Below are 8,314 nucleotides of genomic sequence, written 5' to 3'. Positions count from 1 at the left end.
ACCCGCGAAGAGTAAGCTAGCCTAGAATACGCTAGAAAGAGGGCGAAGCGCCGAAGGCGGTAGAGCTAGCGGACCGTCTTATCGCTACTTAGAAGTAGTTACGAGCTAGACTATCCCGAATAAGAAAGCAGTAGGCAAAATAGGCTAACAAAAAGCGCTCTAACATTACATTTAACGTAGGCGACAAGGTATACCTTAACACGAGGAACATTCGGTTACTACGGACGTTACCGAAGTTAGACTATAAGTACATTAGCCTATACGAGATTACGGCGAAGAACAACCGTATATCGTATACCCTCGTACTACTAGACAAGCTGTAGATCTACCCGACTTTCTACGTTTCGCTATTAGAACCGTTTATTCCGGACTATTCTAGTAGAGAATAGGCCGAGATATAACGATTCGATACCGGAYAGGGAGAAGAATATAAGGTCGAGGGCATTAAGGCCGAACGGGTAGACGACCTAGGTAATAGGGAGTACCTAGTGTCGTAGAAGGGATATTTAGACGAAGAAGACTTATAGGAACCGGCGCTAAACATTAGCGACGCCGTAATACGAGCCTACCGAAGGAGGATAGGACAACTAGAGCTAAGGCGACGCCGCCGGAGGGGGAGGTAAGCTAAGGAAGAGGCTATACATATTCGGGAGTAGGCCATTTTCGCCCGAGCAACGCTAAGGGGAAGTTTTCTAAACTAAACAAGAGTAGGAAGGGATTTTCTAGGTCGTTTCTAGACAATTCTAGACCGGGGTAACCTAGATAGGGATAGAAGAAAGCGGATAGGGTATTCCTAAAAGGAAGAGAAGAAAACGAGACAGTTTCTAGGCCAGAATAGGCTAGAATATACGGGGTAGGGACACTATAGGACTTCGACGGATAATAAGGGAGGAAATTACGTTCTAGACTAGAATAGCACTACTAACCGCTAGGCGGGGCTTTCTAATTAAAGGCGGGTCTATCTAGTACTAGCTAGCTAGACCTAACTACATTGTCTCTAATACTCCGCCTCCATTTCCTATCCTAAGGTCAATCTAACCCGATCTGGCTTATTATGCCCTAATCCGACATATCCTGCTCCTTACTACGGTCGGCGGGGGTAGTCGGGAACATTAAACGCCGAAGTTAGCTAAGAGTAGGCTTCTTACCCGGGGTAAGGGCCTAGTTAAACCCCTCTAGCGCCGTGGAGACCGTAATAAGGCGATACTCCGCCGCCTTAGCGCGCTCCGCGTTAGAGGTCTCCTTTCTAATAGACGAGACGTCTATAATGCGACGCTTCTTACTAGTAGGAGTCGAGGGGGCACCGGAGGCCTATAGAACGAGTTAGAAGGTGTCAGAATGCGCTAGAATGCGTACTTACGTGCTTAGCTAATATAGATGCGGCCGAACGGTCCCGACGTGTTACCTTTAGGTTCGTCTCCTCCTAGATAGACGTACCCGGGTAGTAAGAGAGACTATCCTTACCCCGCACGGAACTACTAGTAGCCCTATAGTCTAATATTAGCTAGAACGCGACAGAAGACGCCAGAATAGGACATACAGCTTAATCTCACCTATAAACACGACAATTCTAAACCGGAGGTCCTTAACCGTATCCCGATCGGGCACGGAGGTGCGATTACCGTACAGAGCGGTAATCTCGGACTATAGTGCGGTCTATTCATCCTTCTTATCGAGGGGGAGCTAGACCGGTTAGCGACAGACTACGCTAGAACAACGCTAGAAGGACCCACCTAGAGATAGTCGGCGTTCTTATTACTAAGGCAGGCGCTATACTTAGGAGTAATACCCTTACTAGGTTTAGATGCGGCGACCTAGCAGATTATAGTAAGATCTAAGCCAGACTTAACGTTAGAGAGGCAACGCTAGCACGGATTGCCGTTATAGGGGCCATTCTTAACTAGGCGGATGTAGTTCTAGCGCACGACGTCGGCAGCGGACATAATAGGGGACAGTCTACGATAAAGTTAGCTAAAAGATCTCTAAAGGACACCGCATAGAGCAAGCTAGCGCTAGATAGCGCTAGAATAAGCTAGAAGCCACCCGCTAAAATTCTGGAGGAAAACATACCGGAAGGAGGTTAATAAAAAGATAAAGTCTCAAATCTACTAAAAGTTTTCTTTTATAGGAATTTCCGTGTAACACCCCGGACCCCTCTTTTCCTCTACTCTCTACACCCCACCTTTTCGCGCCTATAGTTAGGCGTATAGGGGGGAGGGGGGCTGTGTAAGGCCCACCGCCTTATAGCATTACTAAATGGTCTAGAATGGGTTAGACTATTTACCCTAACCCCACCTTTTACATACCTGTCCTAGACTAAACCGGATACGCGCGGAAGGAATTATAGTAGATAGAGGAAAGGCTATACGCCTCCTAGCTAGCTCTGTATTAATTCGAGTCGTCTTATATTAAAGTCGCACGTTTTAGTATTAGCCTACGTATCTCACACGAACCTAACAGTAATCGTAACCGCGCCGACGTAGGCGTAGCTACTACTATACCCCGCTACGGAGTCGTGCCTACGCGCCTCTTATATAAGGAAGATCCGGATACTATAAGCACCTCGAGTTTAAGCGTAGCGTATACGCGTAGCGGAGTAGGCGTAAGACCTAAGATAAAGGATCCTAAACTATTCTTAGGGGATTCTATTAAAGAGGCACGCGAATTCCTACGCTAACTTAAGATAATCTTCGCTAATACTACTACTAGCCTAGAGAGTAACTATAATAAGGTCCTCTATAGCGTTATGTAGCTAGGGGGAGACGCCGCGGAGTCGTAGTATAACGAGCACGATATCGAGGCGCTTACGCCGAGCTATACGTAGGAGGATTTCTAATCGTTCGTGCGTAACACCGTCGGGGACCCTACGAACCGCGCGCTTAGCGTTACGCTTAAGTACGAAAGGGTTCGACAGAGCTAGGATCAAACGGTGAAGTAATTCGCCCTTAAACTAGAAGTGCTAGAGAGTTAACTAGACTACACGTAAGCTCAGCTCGTGCGTTAGTTCCTCGCTAAGCTAAGACCAGCTCTCCGTTAGGAGATTATTAAGTTACACTCTATACCTATAACAAGGGTAGAGATAGTAGCGCTAGCAAGGCGTATTAAAGCAGCCGATAAGGGTACGAGCGCACAGCTTGCGGGTACTAAGCGCGGCAATTATAAGTCTTAGGACTATAACCGTAGTAGCAGCAGACTACGTAAGAATACCTATAATCGTAATAAGGAACGCAAACCTAAGTCCAACCGTAGTGGCGAGCAGCCTTTACGCAAGCGTGAAGAAGGCGCTAATTTAGACCTAAAGTGCTCCAACTATAGCCGCGCCGGCTATACTAATAAGACATGTTAGGCTAAAGGCGGCGCCGTAGAAGGCTAAGGCCCGAGCAATGCGCGGAGCAAGGTTACCGTAGTCGTTACGGAAAAAGCAAGGGACTCCGAGAAAAAGCTCAAACTCTAAGTCCAAAGCTATTAAGCAAGGTCGACATGCATCTAGCGCGCTACTAGCGCGGCGCAGTCGAAACAAAGGCAGGACTAATACAGGTCGACTATCTGCTAGACGATGTAGCCGATATTAACGTTGTATCGAGAGAGTTCGTGCTTCGAGCCGGCTTACTAGCGAGAGTAGATGCGCTATTACTATCTACATCCTCCTTTACCGNTTCCTCGCTAAGCTAAGACCAGCTCTCCGTTAGGAGATTATTAAGTTACACTCTATACCTATAACAAGGGTAGAGATAGTAGCGCTAGCAAGGCGTATTAAAGCAGCCGATAAGGGTACGAGCGCACAGCTTGCGGGTACTAAGCGCGGCAATTATAAGTCTTAGGACTATAACCGTAGTAGCAGCAGACTACGTAAGAATACCTATAATCGTAATAAGGAACGCAAACCTAAGTCCAACCGTAGTGGCGAGCAGCCTTTACGCAAGCGTGAAGAAGGCGCTAATTTAGACCTAAAGTGCTCCAACTATAGCCGCGCCGGCTATACTAATAAGACATGTTAGGCTAAAGGCGGCGCCGTAGAAGGCTAAGGCCCGAGCAATGCGCGGAGCAAGGTTACCGTAGTCGTTACGGAAAAAGCAAGGGACTCCGAGAAAAAGCTCAAACTCTAAGTCCAAAGCTATTAAGCAAGGTCGACATGCATCTAGCGCGCTACTAGCGCGGCGCAGTCGAAACAAAGGCAGGACTAATACAGGTCGACTATCTGCTAGACGATGTAGCCGATATTAACGTTGTATCGAGAGAGTTCGTGCTTCGAGCCGGCTTACTAGCGAGAGTAGATGCGCTATTACTATCTACATCCTCCTTTACCGGAGAACTAGGTTACTACTACGGAGCGTACGTTATACGCCTACGTATCGTAGACTCGGAAGGAGTCGAACGAATAATAGAAGCAACCTTCTATATATACGAAACTCCGAAGCCCGAACTAATATTAGGCCGCCCCTAGCGACGTATATAACGTGTAATCGTCGATAGCGCTACGGATACGTAGCGCTTTAGTAAACTAAACTCTAGTCGAATTAAGGTTATTAATCTATAGGAGTTTTACCGTAATATGTAGGGTAAGCACGTAAGGGTTCTCGTAGTAAGCGTATTACGTACTAGCGAAATCCTTAGTAGGTCCGAGCTTCCGAAGGAGTTTAAGGCATATTACGATATGTTCTTTCCTACGGATAAGGCGAGGCGTAAGCTCCCCGACGACGTAGAGCACGCTATCGATTTAGAGCTAGGCAAGAAGCCGCCCTTTAAACCTCTCTATTATTAGTCTCCGAAAGAGCTAGCGTAGCTATAGGAGTATATTACTAAAGCGACTAAGAACGATTAGATCGAGCTTAGCGAAAGCGAGGCGGGTGCGCCTATCCTGTTCGTTCCGAAAAAGGATAGCTTACTACGCTTATATGTGGACTATCGCGGCTTAAACGAAATTACAATTAAGAACCGCTATCTACTTCCCTTAATTAGCGAGACGCTTAATCGACTTAGGGGCAACGTATTCTTTACTAGCTTAGACCTCTCGGCTACGTATTATCGCATTAAGATTAAGGCTAGCGATCGCTAGAAGACTGCGTTTCGCACGCGTTACGGACACTTCTAATACAAGGTTATACCTTTTAGACTATATAACGTACTAGCGACTTTTTAAGGATACATTAACCGAGCCTTATTAGGGCTAGTCGATGTAATCTACGTCGTTTACTTAGATAACATTCTTATCTATAGCAAAGACCGAGCGTAATACTAGCGTAACGTATACGCCGTACTCGACAGGCTAAGGAAGTTCCAACTTTACTATAACTTTAAGAAGTGTAGTTTCTTCTAAGATTTAGTCGATTTTCTCGGCTTCGTAGTTACTACGCAAGGCGTTACGATAGACCTACGTAGGGTAGACGTAGTCGCCGAGTAGCCTCGGCTAGARACCCTTAAGGATGTGTAAGCACTCCTTAGATTTACTAACTTCTATAGGCGGTTTATTTAGTAGTACTTACGCATTATAAGGCCCTTAACCGACCTATCGAAGGGAGCTATTAAAGGCAGGAAGCTAGGGAAGATCCCTTAGGGCGCTAGCGAAGAGAATGCGCTAAGCTAGCTTAAGGAAGCYTTTTAGTTAGCCCTACTACTAAGGYACTRTAACCCTACGCTTCGCCTACGAGTCGAAACCGACGYATCGGACTTCGCGCTTACGGGCATCCTMTTATAGCAGTTTAAGGACAAATAGTAGCATCCTATTGCTTTTTAGTTACGGAAGATAATTCCGGCYGAATRYAATTACGAGACCTACGACAAAGAGCTACTTATAGTAGTAAGTRCGTTTAAGTAGTAGCGCCCGTACCTCGATAGCGCTACGCATGCGATTTAAGTAATCGTCGACTATACTAACCTTAAAGCTTTTATAACGATAAAACAGTTAGTCGGTCGATAGGCACGATAGGCGGTTTAATTAGCGCCCTTCGACTTTACTATCGAATATCGCGTAGGGACAAAGAACCCTACGGATAGTCCGAGCAGGCGTAGCGACTACGAAACGAGTGCGACGGAGTCGTCTTAGTATATAAGCATGCTATTACCTACACTATAAAGCAAACTTTAGAACTAGTAATCTAATAAAGCTCTTCGAAGCGAGATAGAGCCCTCTATTAGAAGAGTAAGAGCTATATACTACGCGATTAAGTGCGAGGGATTACTACCTGCTAGAGCATACGGCGAGCTTTCGCTACCTAGGCGTGTTATAGCCGTCCTAGCAGCTATAGACTTAGCCCTTAGAAATATTCCAGACCTAATACTCGGTTACGCTAAAGCACTAGTAAACGTAGACGTAGATACTTCGAGTATACGCGACGCGGCTAGGGAGAAGGGCGAGTACGAAGGCTATATTRTTAAGAATAGAATATTGTTCTACGGCGATGCCCTATATATTCCGAAAGACTACGCTTTTCGTGCGCAACTAATGCGTATATACTACGATAACGCTCTCGCCGGACACTTTAGGAAGGCGAAGACGCTCGAGTTACTTTAGCGTAAGTACTACTAGCTACGTATAGCTACTAATGTCGTAGAGTACATTAAGGGGTGCTATATATGCCTCGTAAGTAAGGCGCGGTACTACCGCCCCTACGGAGTAATAGTTCTATTACCTATACCGGATCGAGCATAGCAAGAAATTAGCATAGACTTTATTACGGACCTACCTCCTAGTAAGCGCGGAGATAGCGTCTATACTACGGTGCTCGTAATCGTCGACCGCTATAGCAAGATAGCTTTATTTATCCCTACTACTAAGCAATGTAATATAGTAGAGCTAGCGGATATCTTTATATCTTACGTAGTTTGTAAATACGGCGTACTAGTAGGCATTATTAGTAACAGAGGCTCGGTTTTTACTAGCTAATACTAGTCTAACTTCTGCTACGAAGCGCATATAAAGCGCAAGCTAAGTATAGCCTTCTACCCTTAGACGGATAGACAGACTAAGAAAGCTAATTAGACGCTTAAGCAATACCTACGCTACTACTACGGCACGTAGTAGGACAGCTAGGCGTAATAGCTACCTATAGCTAAATTTGCGTGTAATAACAGCGTATACGCGGGCCTTAAAATAAGCCCTTTCTAAATCCTCTACGAATAGAACCTAGAGCTAGCGACGCGCCCTCTAAGCGACGGCGCTAATGCCTAAGACATCGCTCGGGACGAGCTCTTAGAAGGGAGAATGCCGGCCGCTATCGACTTAGCGAAGCGCATACGTAGCGTATATAAGGAGCTTACTAAGCGATAGCGTAAAGCTAAAGAGTAATAGTTAAAGTACTATAATAAGAGCTATAAGCCTATAAGCTTTAATGTTAGTAATCTAGTGCTTCTCTCTACGAAGAACCTTAAGCTAGAGGGCAAGAAGAAGATAGGACCTAAATAGCTAGGCCTATACCGCGTAATTAACGYAATCGGGACTTAGGCGTATCGCTTGTAGTTACCTACCTTAGTAAGGATCTATAACGTTTTCTACGTTACTCTACTAGAGCTATATTCTAGCCGGAAGAGTAAAGCGCAAGAGGAGCGCATACTACTCGTAGTCGACGAGGATAGGCAGTAGGAGGTTAAAGAGATTCTTAATAAGAGGGTGTAGAAGGGCGAAACGTTTTATTTAGTAAAGTAGCGTAAATAGCTATTAGAATATAACTAGTAGGAACCTAGTATATATATTAAAGACTACGAAGCTCTCGATAGGTTCGAGGCGTAGGCTCCGCGTATACGTAGAGGCCGCGTAGTAAAAGAGGCTCGGAAGTAGAGCGGAGTAAAATCGAAGAAGAGTAATAAGAATTAAGTAGTTTTATTACGGTTAGACCTAAAGGGGATTACTTTATAGACTATACTATAAGATAGGCGTATACGCTACGCAAGCCTAGAGAACGCGCTAAGCACTCTACTTAAACTTATTCTCCTCCGCCTCGGACTCCTCGAATAGCTCGTTTCTAGTAAGGGTAGCATCGAAGGCATTAGTAGACTGCCCTATTATCTCTAACTACTATATAGACGGTTAGCATTATAGACGCATACGAGGAGTAGGCGAGATACTTACGACACGACCGACTTAAGTAATAGCTATAAGATTGTTCGTTAAGCGAGTAAGATTAGGCGCCTCGACTACGCTACTTATACGCCGTATACCTAAGGTAGGCTCGTTAATACGGATCTAAGCATCTAACTTAATACTAAAGGTATTTGCCGCCGCCTTATAAATAGCTTCCTCCTAACTGCCCTTCTATATAGTAGTATCTACTAGATTAAGCTCGTAGGCCGTAGCTATAACGCTATCGTAGCGTAGGCG

Source organism: Ramularia collo-cygni (genome assembly GCF_900074925.1).
Source record: "Ramularia collo-cygni strain URUG2 genome assembly, contig: RCC_scaffold05, whole genome shotgun sequence".
NCBI lineage: Eukaryota > Fungi > Ascomycota > Dothideomycetes > Mycosphaerellales > Mycosphaerellaceae > Ramularia > Ramularia collo-cygni.
The sequence above is the reverse complement of the archived record's forward strand: the minus strand, read 5'-3'. Positions refer to the sequence as shown.